The sequence below is a fragment of the Lampetra planeri genome, chromosome 8, assembly GCF_965212315.1.
Source record: "Lampetra planeri chromosome 8, kcLamPlan1.2.h2, whole genome shotgun sequence".
Lineage (NCBI taxonomy): Eukaryota > Metazoa > Chordata > Hyperoartia > Petromyzontiformes > Petromyzontidae > Lampetra > Lampetra planeri.
The window spans coordinates 15,695,479-15,711,750 of record NC_136114.1 but is presented as its reverse complement, the minus strand read 5'-3'; positions in this window follow the sequence as shown (position 1 = coordinate 15,711,750).

Sequence of the window (16,272 nt, the reverse complement as noted above, 5' to 3'; positions counted from 1 at the left end):
GGGTGACTAGGGTGAGGGTGACTAGGGTGACTAGGGTGAGGGTGACTAGGGTGAGGGTGACTAGGGTGGGGTGACTAGGGTGAGGGTGACTAGGGTGACTAGGGTGAGGGTGACTAGGGTGAGGGTGACTAGGGTGGGGTGACTAGGGTGACTAGGGTGAGGGTGACTAGGGTGAGGGTGACTAGGGTGAGGGTGACTAGGGTGACTAGGGTGAGGGTGACTAGGGTGAGGGTGACTAGGGTGGGGTGACTAGGGTGAGGGTGACTAGGGTGACTAGGGTGACTAGGGTGAGGGTGACTAGGGTGACTAGGGTGACTAGGGTGACTAGGGTGACTAGGGTGGGGTGACTAGGGTGAGGGTGACTAGGGTGAGGGTGACTAGGGTGAGGGTGTTTAGCATGTCCCTGTTCAAGTTCGCAATCACATTCACTCATTAGTACGGTTGGCTGCGTACGGTGCGAAAGAAGTTCAACATAAATTTATAGAACCATTGTTTCCTGTCGAAGCATATATCGCGGCATCTCGTGGCCGCGGCCGCATTACGGGAGCTCGTTGCACGCCCGTATGACGTCTTAGGGTGAAACAGAGGAGAGATTTCAAGCAGTGCGTGTCACCCGCTGTGACGTGGATGGGAAACAACACGTGCCGAACGATGACTCTGATCGTCAATGACACCGTGGTCTTGAAAGTGAAATAGAGAGAATGACCCTTCTCCGTGGCACATGGTACATGACGAAGGGTGATTGCCCGAAACGTCGCGTTACATTGACGAGTGTGTCGAGTTGTTGTTGTTGTTGTTGCTCACTGCGCTTGTGCACCACGGCCAGCACCGCAGCAGCAGCATCACCAAGCACCTGGAATGAGCTTCATTTTGCTGAACACCCGTGCTCGCGACACGCGGGTTCGCTCGTGATAAAACAAGGTCCCTGCGCGCTGCTGAGAGACCAACAAGACGTGTCAAACAGAATCGGGGAAGAGGAGCGCGCATGGAGGGAGATTGTCATCACACCGAGACACAGAGGGGCGCATGGGTCACAGGACGAGCGCGAGCTGGAGACAACATTTTGACTGTTTACACGGTAAGTTGGGCTCAGGCAAGGCACGTTATGGGCTTAAAGGAACGATGGTGACGACGATAGACGAGACTGGGAACGGAGTTGAAACCTGCGGGGCAGATCGTGCCGCGAGTACAACCGCCGAGGAGATGGAGCAATGAGTTCAGCTCGCGCAGAAGCGAAATGGATTTGGCTGCCTGGGACAGTGAGATGTGGAGACGACGTGGGGTAGTTCCTCACCCAGCATTGGATAGACCGTAGCTGACGATGACTGATATGAAATGAAAATAATATTCTACTTCACGCACGGTCCAATGCGTGTATCGTGAGCTCATGAATCAATCCATCCTCGGCGTGCCCACGGTGGCCGAGTGGGTCTTCAATCGACGCCAAGACGATTAATCGACACTCGCCGCTCGATTCAACTCGAGATGCCGCGCGCGTCACCGCTGTTTGAGCGCCTCGCGGCGTCTGCGGCGAGACCCCCCCCACCGCCCCCACCCCACCCCTGCCTGTTTACAGAGGCCAGATGTGAGCGTCAACATGAACCATTGTGTCGGGCCGTGCTCTGACAGCACTTAGCATAGAGGGGCAGTGGAGTGAGGCCGCCGCGTGTTTGAACAGCGGTGGGCAGGACGCGCCCCCATCACCCCCCCCACCATCATCACCCGCTAGCCCCCACCCAAACCTCCACTCCCCCCCACCCCCCAGAGCCCCCAGAGCCGTCACTTGGAGCGGCGATGTTTGCTCAGCCTGCAATGGAGGCGATAGCCCGAGCCCTGGAGAAGCAATGCTCCCGAATCGGGCCTCCAGAGGCAGCGATGAGTTTCCCATTGAGGCTCTTCACGCGAGGACGATGGCCTCGGTCGCTGGATTCGTTGTGTTGGGGTGGGGGCAGCGGGGGAGTTGGGGAACCGCGTGGAAGGCGCTGGGACCAGGGGGCTGAGCGCGCGCGCGAGGTTTATGCGCGAATCGTCGGCACGGAGCAGGATCAGAGCAGCCACCACCGCCATCATCACCACTCACATCACCATCGTCATCACTCACATCACCACCACCACCACCAACGCCACTCTCATCACCGCCACCACCAAACTCATGCTTAACCACCATTACCACCGCGGCTGACATGCCCACCATCAACAGAATCATCTTCATGGCTCCGGTCCGCTGCTGCCACTCCTGACCGCGCCAACTCGCACCTACACCAGTGTCAGGCCGCGTCACACGCCTGACTCTCCGCCTCATCAACCATAATCTATCCACTGCTGGATGAAGGCCTCCCCCGAACGACCGCTTTCTATCACGGCACCTCCCTGCTCTGCACACGAGATGATTCCATCGCTCTGTCTCCGCAGAGGACGTCTTCCAGAACGCGTCTCGAGCACCGTCCATCATCTCTCCTAGCCACACGTCCTACCGAAGCTCACTCGTATTAACAGTCGATAGCTTCTGTTGCATTAGTTTATCGAGGCTCTTGTTGAAGGCGCCTACACTGCGCGCGCTCTGCTCCGTGTGCTTTTCTTTCTGCCTCCGAGTGCGATTCCACGCAGTGCTCCACGCTTCGTTGCGCACTCTTCTAAGTTTATTCCATTTTGTCAATGCCCGCGTTTCTAATCCCTGCATCACACAGCAGGTCACACACACACACACGTATTATATGTAATATTATGAACACCAACTAAACAACGTTCTTCTGTAGGTACATTGGCACGACGGTTTTGTTTTCACCACGCCAGTCCACGTCTATGTTGTGACGGTAGAGCCCGGTCCGGGGTCGAAGGGATGAAACGACGCGGCGGGTGCGGTGCCCCTGCAGGGACCCCCCCCCCCCCCGCGTGGCACGCGCGCGCGCCCATCGCCCATCGCCTCGCACCGCCGACCTCAGACTTCTCTCAATGGCAGCGCAGAGAGGGGAATTAGGGAATCACACTGAAGCCGGGCGTCTTGAGCACCGCGAACGCAGAGCGCGACTTTGTCACAAACACTCCGAGTGGGGGGGGCGGGGGGCACGTCACCCCCCCCTCCTCCTCCGGCGTGGGAAACTCTCCCTGTGCCTCGCGAGCGACCCTTTAATCTTGACCGTCGTCAGGGCACTCCCCCTCCCCCTCCTCCTCCTCCACGCGGAGCTGTCAGCTCGTGACGCAGGCCGCGCCTGGCTCCCGGCTGCCAGCCGCGCTCCGTCTGCAGGCGGGCGAGCGACGGTGACGCGCCGGGTGCCGAGCCCCGTGAGCGTTGATGGTGATCGTGATGGTGATTGTGGGTGACTTTTAAGTGGCGTTGAGATGTGTGGGAGCGGATTCGAGGAGGTGTATGTGTGTGTACACTGCTGTCACCGCACCACGATCCCGGCGACACGAGGTCAAATCCTGATCGCGACCAATAACAATGGCGAATATTGGAACCGGTTCCTGGAGCCTCTCCTATGTCTATTCAGCCTTAAATGAGCACCGTACCTGGTGGGGTTTGTAAATATAAGGACTAGGGAGACAAAGGCGGCCGGGCTTGGTGTTGGCCACCCACCCCCTCGTGTGCCGGGCCGGTCCTCAATATGTGCGTGCACTTGACCCAATAACCTCTATGGGAGTTGTTTGTATTTTGTGTGTGTGTGCGTGTGTGTGTGTGCGTGTGTGTGTGTGCGTGTGTGTGTGTGCGTGTGTGTGTTTTGTGTGTGTGTGTGTTTTGTGTGTGTGTGTGTGTGTTTTGTGTGTGTGCGTGTGTGGCACAGTAGGGGGCACAGGTGGTGGATCAGCCAGTCATCTCGGTCATCTCGGTCAGTCGACCCGTGGCACCTGGGTCTGCCCCGTGACCTCCTGCCAGCGGGCGTTCGACACTTCACGTGGCCTCAGGGTGCACATGGCCTGGCACAAGCGTCGTGGTGACGTCACCGCCACTTAGTGGCGAATGGCGGTTGTTGTTGTTGTTGTATAACGAGTGTGAGTGAGTTGGAGAGACAAAAGTGGGTAGGCGAAGTTTTTGTTACATCACTCCCTCGTGCGCCGTGCTGGCCTTAATAGGTGCTCGCTAACAGCACTCGCCCCAACAGACTGGTGACGGCTACTCGGGGGGTGTTCGTCACGTTAAGTGCTCGGTGACTGTGTACCAATGTCGGCGTGCATGCGACCGCATGGTTGACAAACGAACAAAACATCAAAAGGTGATAATATTTTACGAAGGAGAGAGGCGGATAAAACCACCCCTACCCCTACGGGGCCATCCATTCAGTGCGTACGCATGGAGGGGGGAGGGGGAGGGTAACCCAAATGAGTACCGCTTGCTTATGGGGGTCTACTGACAATGTTCGCATAGGAAACGGGGGGGGGGGGGGGTGAAGCCTCGATAATAATTTGTCTACATTGGCCTTCACATGAGTTAGATCAGGGGTCCTCAAACTACGGCCCGCGGGCCACATGCGGCCCGCCGAGGACATTTATCCGGCCCATGGTCACTAATTGGGCTGCGCTTGTGAGCACTAATTGGGCTGCGCTGGTGAGCACTAATTGGGCTGCGCTGGTGAGCACTAATTGGGCTGCGCTGGTGAGCACTGATTTGGCTGCGCTGGTGAGCACTGATTGAGCTGCGGCGGTGGGCACTGATTGAGCTGCGGCGGTGGGCACTCATTGGGCTGCGCTGGTGAATGGTTCAATGGGCCAATTGACTGGACTTGCCCCCCAGGTCTAAGGCTGCCAGCCCTCCCCTGGCTGCGCTTGACTGGCTCTCCCTCCCTCAGCTCCCTCACTTGCCCCTCGGCTCCACTCCCAGTGATATTCCTGTGTGCTGGGGATGTACTGCGATCTGTGAACAAAACTGCAGGTGTAATTAACTTTTTAATGGCATCCGCACCAGTGTGAGCCTGGGGTAAAAGCGGAGTTCCCCCAATCAGACTGCATTGATGGGCAGTGCAGTCTGTATGTCTCTGTGTGGGCAAAGTTATTGCTGGTATATTGTTTTTGTAGCGCTGTATATATATTGGTATTTTACTAATAGCAATTTTGACTCCCTAGGAAACTGATGTCAAGAAAGAGAAAAATTGACTCGGAGTGTAGGATATTCAAAGAACAGTGGACTTATGATTACTTTCTCATGCAGTACAAGGAAAGAGTTGTGTGTCTGATATGCCAGAATATAGTGTATGTGTTCAAAGAATACAATTTACGTCGACACTATGAAACTCAACATAAAGATAAATATGATTGTTTGGTCGGAGAAGTGAGAAAAGATAAAATATTAAAACTGAAAAATACATTAACAACTCAGCAAAATACTTTTGTGAAGCAGAAGCAGCTAATATTTCATCACTGCGAGCAAGTTTTCAAGTTGCCAAGCTAATAGCGTGCACTGGCAGACCATTCGTTGAGGGAGGATTTGTTAAAGAATGCCTTCTTTCTGTTGCCAAAGAGATGTGTCCAGAGAAGGTCGATTTATTTAGTACAGTGAGTCTTTCAGGACCTACAATTCAGAGGTGGGACAAAGTCATTCTTATGCAAGTCCAAGTCGAGTCGCAAGTCATCAAATTCATGACTCGAGTCTGACTCGAGTCCAAGTCACATGACTCGAGTCCACATCTCATAGGTGGGACAAAGTCATTGTTATGCAAGTCCAAGTCGAGTCGCAAGTCATCAAATTCATGACTCGAGTCTGACTCGAGTCCAAGTCACATGACTCGAGTCCACACCTCTGCTACAATTACACGGAGGATTGAAGAAATGGGAGACAATATGCATCAGCATTTGCAAAACTCCACAAAAAAACTTTCCTATTTTTCCTTGGCACTCGACGAAAGCAATGATGTTCGTGATTCTGCACAACTTCTAATTTTTATTCGTGGGATGAATGACTATTTCGAAGTCACAGAAGAGCTTGCTGCACTGCAAAGCATCAAAGGAACAACTACAGGAGAGGATATCTATGAAAAGGTTTGCCAAACTGTGAATGGTTGGGAGCTGAACTGGGCTAAACTAGCCAGTGTGACAACTGATGGTGCTCCTAGCATGGTGGGGTCTAAGAAAGGAGTAATTGCTCGCATTAACTAAGAGATGGACAAACATAACCATTCTCATCCAATAGCCATACACTGCCTCATCCACCAACAAGCGCTGTGTAGTAAATCACTGAAGTGGAACTCTGTTATGAAAATTGTGGTATCTTGTGTTAACTTCATTAGAGCTCATGCACTAAACCACAGACAATTTCAGGAATTTCTGTCTGAACTAAATGTTGACTATGAAGATGTTCTGTACCACACAGAAGTCCGTTGGCTGAGTCGAGGGAGAGTTTTGAAACGTTTCTATGACTTACTTCCACAGATTACAGCTTTTCTGCTTTCAAAAAACAAAGAAGTACCAGAGCTCAATGATGCAGAATGGAAATGGCACCTTGCCTTTCTGACAGATGTAACAGAGCTACTCAACAGTTTCAATGTGCAACTTCAAGGAAAGAAGAAGCTCCTCTGTGATATGCAATCACATGTCAAAGCATTTGAAGTAAAATTAGGTCTCCTCATCAAACAAGTTAAGGAGGAAAACTTCTGCCATGTCCCCACAACTCAAAATCTGTTAGCGGAAAAAACATTGGTTGCAATTCCCAAACAAAACATGTGTGGATTCACTGGAAAAATTGCAAAAGGAGTTCCAATTTAGATTTAAAGAGCTTCATCTCCATGAACAGGACATACAGCTTTTCCGTAACCCATTTTCTATTGACATTGAAAATGTGGATACAATTTACCAAATGGAACTGGCTGAACTGCAGAATTGTGACTCTCTGAAAGACGCATTCAAGTCAAGCAGCCTTCATACTTTCTATGCATCTCTCCCCTCTGAGACATATCCTCATCTCAGGAACCATGCACTCAAAATGGCAACCATCTTTGGCAGCACTTATGTCTGTGAACAGACTTTTTCCAGAATGAAACATTTGAAATCTCCAACCAGATCTAGACTAACGGATGCACACTTGCATCACTTGTTACGACTAGCAGTGACAAATATGGAACCGGACATTGACCATCTCATTAGCCAAAAGCAGTCCCATAGTTCCCATTGAAATACTGGCAAGTTGGTTGATTTAACTTTACTTGTTCTTCATTTTAAATATTGTATTTGTTGCCGTTTTGTTTCTTCACTTCAAAATAAGATATATGCAGTGTGCATAGGAATTTGTTCATAGTTTTTTTTAAACTATAGTCCGGCCCTCCAACGGTCTGAGGGACAGTGAACTGGCCCCCTGTTTAAAAAGTTTGAGGACCCCTGAGTTAGATAGTCCGGCGGTGGACTTTCTGTTTGCTTAAACACGTTAATATTATTCATCCTTGATCGTTTCTGCGTGGATTAAACATTGGCCGTTCTATAGGATTCGGGGAAGGGGGTGCGTCAAGCGTACGTACGCAGGTAGGGGGGGGGTGTAAAAAGTCCGCGTGCGTACAGGGAGGGGGGAGGGGTCACGTTTTGACAGATTTCTGCGCACCTACTCCATGGATGGGCCCCAACCACACGCGTCAACGGCACTCGTCGGGCGATGACTCACCCCTGCCCCTCACCCCCGCCCCTCACCCCCGCCCCTAACCCCCGCCCCTCACCCCCGCCCCGCCCCTCACCCCCCGCCCCTCACCCCTGCCCCTCACCCTGCTCCGACTCCGCCGTTTCGTCCGCCCAACGTTTCATCCTCACCGCGACCGGGAGGTGGCGCCAGCTCCACACTTAACCAGGTTAACCATCTCACTGGGGTCCCCATCTCACTGGGGTCCCCATCTCACTGGGGTCCCATCTCACTGGGGTCTCCATCTCACTGGGGTCCCCATCCCACTGGGGTCCCCATCTCACTGGGGTCCCCATCCCACTGGGTCCCCATCCCACTGGGGTCCCATCTCACTGGGGTCCCCATCCCACTGGGGTCCCCATCCCACTGGGTCCCCATCCCATTGGGGTCCCCATCCCACTGGGGTCCCCATCCCACTGGGTCCCCATCCCACTGGGGTCCCATCTCACGGGGTGTGATTCTGCACGGTGGAGGCAGCGAGGGTTGTTGGATCACACAGGCGCCCTCACACCCCCGGCCTGTGGGCGTCGAGGTCCCCATACCGCAGCTCGCCAGGAGATGGCAGTGCAGCCAGTGGATACACCTCGCTTGATTCCATCTGCGTGGTGGCGAGCTTTGCCCCCCCCCCTCTAACCACCACCCTCTCACCACCGCCTCCCTCGCACGTCGCGCGGGTGCTCCCCCCCCACGCGTTGTATAACAGAGACTCGTTGTCGAGTCGGACACACATCCCAGTAGAGAGCCACATTCATGCATCTCGCACAGTCGGCGAAGGACCGCTGCGCCAAACCTGTGACCAAAACATCAGGCCACAGAGCCTGGGCGATTGCTGGCTGTGCCGGTTCTGGCTGCTGCTGCTGCCTTATTCCCGCTCGCCTGCGATGTCCAGCGCCTCTGAATCTTTAACCCTCATCTCAGGGAGGCGGGGGTCTCGACACTCACGTGTGGGACCGTCAGTGACGCGCTACACGTGACCCAGCGCCGTGCCGGGTGCGGTGCTGGCCACCCACCCACCCCCTCGTGTGCGGTGCTTGCCTCCGTTGGTGCTGCTCGCTAACAGCACTTTCCCCAACGTCTGTTAAGGCTTTACGGGGAATGTGTCTTGAGTATGCATGTGTATCCCTGTGCCTGTATTTACACGTGTGTCTGTGAACGCGTCTCTCTGTATCTGTGTGTATGTGTCTCCGTGTATCTCTGTATCGGTGTGTATGTGTGTCCATGTAGTTGTGTATCTCTCTGTCTCATCTCGGTCAGTCGACCCGTGGCACCTGGGTCTGCCCCGTGACCTCCTGCCAGCGGGCGTTCGACACTTCACGTGGCCTCAGGGTGCACATGGCCTGGCACAAGCGTCGTGGTGACGTCACCGCCACTTAGTGGCGAATGGCGGTTGTTGTTGTTGTTGTATCTCTCTGTGTGTCTCTCTGTGTGTCTCTCTCTCCACGTGCTTTGCTCTCACCGCGGTTACAATTCCTTTCATCGCCGGGGAGTCCGCGGCTCTGCGCTTCCCGAGGTCTCGCGTCTCCGCGCCTTTAAACACAACCAGAGCAATCACCACGGGGGGGGGGGGGGGGCTCACAGTACCCCCCACGGGGTAAAGGGGGGCTCTGAATGGCTCCCACCACGTGGCTGAGCCTGCGCGACCCCCCCCCCCCTTCCCTTTCATCTCCTCCTCACGTCCCTGTTTGTCTTCCCGGTGCCGCTTCAACCATTTGATTATACCCGGGGGTCGCGCCTTTTGGGTCGGCTCCTCGCCTGAGCAATTGATCGCGCAACTCGGTCGCGTGCAACGGAGTCGTGTGCGGACGTCTCTGCAACCGGTTGCGCAGTGATGGCTCATGCGTGGAGCCGCTCAACTGAAGTCCCCTGTCGTCGTCAAACCCCCGTGCAGACCGGGGTTCAATCACAACAATCACAACAATCACAACAATCACAACAATAACAACACGGCGGGGCCTGCAAATGAAACGCATGGACGAGGCGACGTTTTGGGCAATGGCCCTCCTTCATAGCGCATGGAAAATGACGTGCTGCAAATGAGGGGCCATTTGCCGAAACGTAACGATTGTTACGGATTTCCGATGTCAGAAACGGTGAATGATGATGCGCGGGTCGTTTATGAAAAGTGACTGCGAGTGAGGTCGTGAGCCTCGGCGAGGAATGATTGAGGGGTAGGCGGTGCCGTGAACCTGTGCTGGGCACTCTCTTCCCCAACCCGCACTGACCAGCGTGGTGAAGTATGGTCAAACAAACCCCATGACAGACCCGGCGTAGGGAGAGATTGACACAGGGCTGCATATCATTATCATGATCGGTAGCGGTTCGGATGTCACTCGCCACTGGCGTTATCCGTGGCTGGAGATGGAACTCGGCTCGAGCGGGTTCATAGCGCAATGGCGCCACCGCTTCGTGCGCTGTGCACATCGAGCGCCGTGACACGCGCGGCCAAACCAACCAGGCGGTAGGAAGAAGATCAGCCACGCGTCTCAGCCCTGGCCCGCGCACCCGAACCCACTCGCCGGCCAGTCGATGCAACACGAGCGCGCATGGTGAGCGGGTTAACGCGGAGAGGCCACGTGGGGACCGGGGATCCTGGTGGGGGGGGGGGGCAGCAGCCGGGGGGCTCCATGAGGGCGCCGCGAGAGACTCATCAACCGAGACGGAGCGGCGCGGGGGGGGGGGGCCTCGGGGTGGGTGACGGAGCCCCACGTGACTCCCTTCCCTGCTCCCTCCACCCACCCGTTACTGCCTCGCCCCCCCCCCCACGTGCTCCCTCGCCCCCCACTCCCTACCACTTGCCTCCCCTGCTCTCTTCCTCCCTCCCCAGCTCTCTCCCTCCCTACTCCCCGCCACCTCCTGTGCGGCCATGCGCGATGAACGCGTGCGTCGCAGGGGTCGCGAACGCGTGGGGAGGGAAGTGAGGAGAGGGGGACGGGGGGGCAGGCGCTGCGCCGTGTGTGAAAGGGAGGGCGAGGAAAGAGGGGATGATAGCGACCCGTGGTGTGGGGGAGAGGGAGGATGGGGGGGGGTACAAGTGAAGAGGAGAGGACGGGAGAGGACATAGGGTGTGTGAGGGGGGGGGGGTGAAGGGGGAGCGGAGCAACGAGGAGGAGGAGGCGAGGAGGAGGAGGCGAGGAGGAGGAGGCGAGGAGGAGGAGGCGAGGAGGAGGAGGCGCGGCTGTCGCTGTCGGTCTCTATCCGCGCCATCATCCGTCTCATTTAATCGGGCACGCGGCTCCGGGAACACGAGCACAAGCTGGCAAGCCAGCACATTCAGGGTGCCTCTGCTCGTTTTGTTCAGACGAGAATGGACTCTGCGGTTGGTGGTGTTGGTGGTGTTGGTGGTGTTGATATTGGTTGGTGGTGTTGGTATTGGTTGGTGATGTTGGTGGTGTTGGTGGTGTGGGTATTGGTTGGTGGTGTTGGTGTTGTTGGTGGTATTGATATTGGTTGGTGGTGTTGGTGGTGATGTTGGTGGTGGTGTTGATATTGGTTGGTGGTGTTGGTGGTGTTGATATTGATTGGTGGTGTTGGTGGTGTTGGTGGTGTTGATATTGGTTGGTGGTGTTGGTGGTGTTGGTGGTGTTGATATTGGTTGGTGGTGGTGGTGTTGGTGGTGGTGGTATTGGTTGGTGGTGTTGGTGGTGTTGATATTGGTTGGTGGTGTTGGTGTGAGTTGACGCCTGGAGTCGGTGCTCGATGTTTTGCGCTCAAGCTCGCACAGCAGTGCGCGCATCGGCCAGTGTCAGAGAAGAGCTCGCAGAAGCAGATGTCATAGAACGACTTCTGAGATCCCCTGAAGTGACCTCACGGGGCGTAGTGCGGAGAGACGCGCGTCGCATGCCAGTCTCGTGCACATGCTGTTCCCGCTCGCAGCTGGAATATAGCCACCCCTCCATCTCCCCCGTCTCATGCAGCTCCCACATCTCTACCTCATCTCTCCTACACCTCCTCCATGCCCTTCACCACATCCACCTCCTCTTCATCTCTTCCATCTCCAACATCTTCTCACTCCTCCATCCCCTCGCTCCTCCACTTCCACCCCCCACATCTCATCACTCATCCTCTATCTCCCACACCGCCTCGATCCCATCACGACGCCGTCTCCTCCGTCATCGCCAATCCGTACCCGAAATGAGACAGCACCACTCCAGGCGCCGGGCTACGAAGGGGGGAGAAATTGGACGGGGGGCGGGAGCGGTTGGGAGGGTGGGGGCCTGGGGTAGCGAGGCGGGGTGCCATTCCATTCCGAGTCTCAGGGCGCACTGGTGAATAGCCCGCCTGGGCTGCGGGAGGAGGCGGTGGGGGCGTAGGGGGCGGGGCGGGCGGTGCGTTAACTGGACAGCACGTGTCCGTCCCCCTCCCCTCCCCTTGTCCCTTCCTGCATCCCCTCCCTCCCGTGGGGGCTGGACGCGATGTCAGAATTGAACGCGAAAATCTCGGTGTTTTACCGCAATCTTCTACAATCTTATTCCTCTATACCCATCCTCTGGGAAATGGCTCCCCCTGTCCAATCGCGAGCAATTTCCTCGCGTCTGCTGATCACCCGTGTTGGGTGCGGGGGTGGGGTGGAGGGGGGTGGGGTGGAGGGGGGTGGGGTGGAGGGGGTAGGGTGGAGGGGGGTGGTGTGGAGGGGGTGGAGGGGGGTGGGGTGGAGGGGGTAGGGTGGAGCGGGGTGGAGGGGGTGGGGTGGAGGGGGGTGGGGTGGAGGGGGTGGGGTGGAGGGGGGTGGGGTGGAGGGGGTAGGGTGGAGCGGGGTGGGGTGGAGGGGGTGGGGTGGAGGGGGTGGGTGGAGGGGGGTGGGGTGGAGGGGGTGGGGTGGAGGGGGGTGGGGTGGAGGGGGTAGGGTGGAGGGGGGTGGGGTGGACGGGGTGGGGTGGAGGGGGGTGGGGTGGAGGGGGTAGGGTGGAGGGGGGTGGGGTGGAGGGGGTGGGGTGGAGGGGGGTAGGGTGGAGGGGGGTGGGGTGGAGGGGGTGGGGTGGAGGGGGGTGGGGTGGAGGGGGTAGGGTGGAGGGGGGTGGGGTGGAGGGGGGGTGGGGTGGAGGGGAGTGGGGTCCTCGTGGCATCGCGAGACGGGAGAAGTTTGGCGGAATGAACCCCCCGTCGGTGGTCGTGGTGACGACTCGCGCTCCTCACCTGCACCCACCGCGTCCACTGTGATCACTGCTGCCTCGTCACAGACACCCAGACGACACGTCACGGTGTGACCATACTTCACCAAGGTGGTGGTCAGCGCCGGTTGGTGAAGGGGTCGAGGATATTGGTCGTGGCGACACCCAGGACCGGTTCAGATATTCGTCAGCAATGTTGATCACGGACAGGAATCGAACTCGGTTCGTCGGTTTTGGGGACCACTGCGCCACCTCTCCCAACATGACAGAATCCCACGTGAACACTTACAAAGACAAAGATCTCCCGTGTAGCCTAAACAGACTGGTTGGGCAAGTGCTGTTAACGAGCACCTATGAAGGTGGACACGGCACACGAGGGGGTGGGTGGCCAGCACCACGCCTCGCCGCCTTTGTCGACCGAGTGGCGATGTTTACACACCGCACCAGGTACTCATTTGAGGCTGAGTCCACCTAGGAGAGGCCCAGGACAGGTTACATTTTTTGTCACCGGTGTTGGCCGTGAGCGGGAATCGAACTCGGCCGCTGGGTTCGTAGCGTAGCGCGCTACCCGCTACAATACCGATCCCCTCTGTCTTTGAACACTTAGGCACACACATACACACACAGTTCATTCAGCGGACATATCCGCTTGTTGCAGAGTGTCGCGGTTGGAATTCGGCAGGCCGCCCTGGTTAAAACAGGTGAAACAAGTACGCGCCGTGTGCTTCACAGTTGACGCTAAAAATGCCGCGGCGTCGTTGTGTGCCGGCGTCAATGTCCAAATCTACCAAATTTGAAAATGTCCCGCAAATGACTCAATAAGGATTACACAGCAGCGGCAGTGGCAATCATCTGTGAAACGCAGCAGCGCCTGCATGATGATCGCCCCGCGCTCGGAGAATAATCTTCTCAATTATCCACAATAATGCCGACCTCGTGGTGTCTGAGTCATTCAAAACATGGAGCAGTCACGCACAGGGCCAGGGACAAACACAGCGAGACGCGCCACTCACGCAGACAGCCGCCATCGGCCGCCGCAGTTCGATGTCTCGCACAGACGCCGAATGTGGTTGGTGAGGCGGGGGGGGGCTGGAGGACAGAGGATCCCGGGGGGGGGGGGGGACTGCCGCTAATGACGCGGCGCGGCGGTTCCCATCTGGTCACGGCCACCGCCCCACGCTGGAACCTTGACGAGCCCCGGCTGCCTCGGCGCTAACTACTGCGCCACCGCTCCGCATGCACACACTATAGGTATGCCATCGTAATGGCAAATACAAATATCCTCCGTGCAGCCTACACAAGGTGTCGTGGCAAGAGCTGTGAGCAAATACGAAGGCGAGCAAGGCGCACGATGGGGTGTGTAGCGTAACACTAAAGACAAAGATCCCCTATACAAGCCTCAACAGACTTTTGTGGAAAGTGTTGCTAGCGAGTGGCACCTATGAGGGTGGACGCGGTACGCGATGGAATGGGTGGCCAGGGGAGGCCCAGGAGCGGTTCAGATAATTATCATCGCTGGTGTTGGCCGTGAGCGGGAATCGAACTCGGATCGCCGGGTTCGTCGCACTGCGCAGCGCTAACACGCGTAGCACAACAACAGCCGACATTCGCCACTACGTAACGACGACGTCACCACGGCGTCTGTGCCAGGCCACGTGCACTTTGAGCCCACGTGAAGTGTCGAAGGCTCGCTGATAGGTCACGGGACAGACGCAGGTGCCAGAGGTTGACTGACTGAGAAGACTAGTAGATGCTGTACCCCTTACTGTGCAAACTTTCTGCATATTAGCCGCCCGGCGCTCCGCTCGTTGTTGTGAGCGTCGCTCCGCTGCCGTCTGCTGTTGTTGGAGGGCGACTGCCTCCAACTGCCCAGCAGCGTCCTCCATCGAGGCCAATCTTGACACCGCTGGTACCGGTCATCGGCCAAATACAAGCTGCTTGGGCATGCGGTGGCTAGGCATGCGGGATACATGACCCAGTTACCTGATGCATAGCACACACACCCACACACATAGCACACCCACACACACAGCACAACAACAACAACCGCCATTCGCCACTAAGTGGCGGTGACGTCACCACGACGCTTGTGCCAGGCCATGTGCACCTTGAGGCCACGTGAAGTGTCGAACGCCCGCTGGCAGGAGGTCACGGGGCAGACCCAGGTGCCACGGGTCGACTGACCGAGATGACCGAGATGACTGGCTGATGCACCACCTGTGCCCCCTACTGTACCAACTTGCTGTGCTTTAGCCACCCGGCGCTCCGCTCGTTGTTGTGAGCGTCGCTCCTCCGCCCTCCGTTGTTGTTGGAGGGCGACTGCCTCCAACTGCGCAGCAGCGTCCTTCACGAGCCTCCTCCACTGAGGCCGATCTTGACACCGCTGGTACCAGTCATCGGCAAGTCCACTCAGCTCCACATCCTCCTGTACACACAGCACACACCCCACCCACACACACAGCACACACACCACACACACACAGCACACACACCCACACACACACATCACACTCACCCACACACACACACATCACACACACCCAAACACAGAGCACACGCACATAGCGCACATAGCACACATAGCACACGCACCCACACACACAGCACACAACCACACACATAGCACACACACCCACACAGAGCACACACAACCACACACATAGCACACAACCACACACATAGCACACACACCCACACACATTGCACACAACCACACACATAGCACTCGCATGCCAGCCGCAATTCGTTACTAAGTAACGGTGACGTCACCACGGTACTTGTGCCAGGCTAGGTGCACTTTGAGGCTCCCGCGTGAAGTGTCGAAGGCTCCCTGTTGGCAGGAGGCGATGGGGCAGACCCAAAGGTCATGGGTTGACTGAGGTGACGAGCGAGGGGAGGGAATGGGGAGCCGAGCCACGTGGGAGCCTGGCGCTAGAGGCGACCGGGAGCCGAGCAATGAGCGCCAACTTTTCACACTCGTGAGGAATCCCAGAAGTTCCACGACTCCACGACTCGCAGGGTCCGGTGTGGGCATAGGGGGCCGGCTCGAACCCGCGGTCAGTGCCGCACTCGACCGACACGTCACACAAAGAGCAATGATGTCGCCACTTTTATTTTTGATGGATTACAGTTAATCAAAAATATCTCTATTTTACTCTGTACAACTTGTTTCGTGTCCATTCCCTACAGAGTCACGACGCGTCAGCTCTCTGCCCTCCACGCTCAGGAATATGTACAGCAATCATCACCACCACCATCATCATCATCACCACCACCATCATCATCATCACCACCATCATCACCACCACCATCATCATCATCACCACCATCATCATCATCACCACCATCATCACCACCACCACCATCATCATCATCATCACCACCACCATCTATCATCATCACCACCATCATCACCACCACCATCATCATCATCATCACCACCATCATCACCACCATCATCATCACCACCACCACCATTATCACGAGACAGAGCGAGCCGCAGCGAGGAGGGGTCGTGGGGGTGGGGGACACAACCACACAAGAGGGGGGGGACACAACCACACAAGAGGGGGG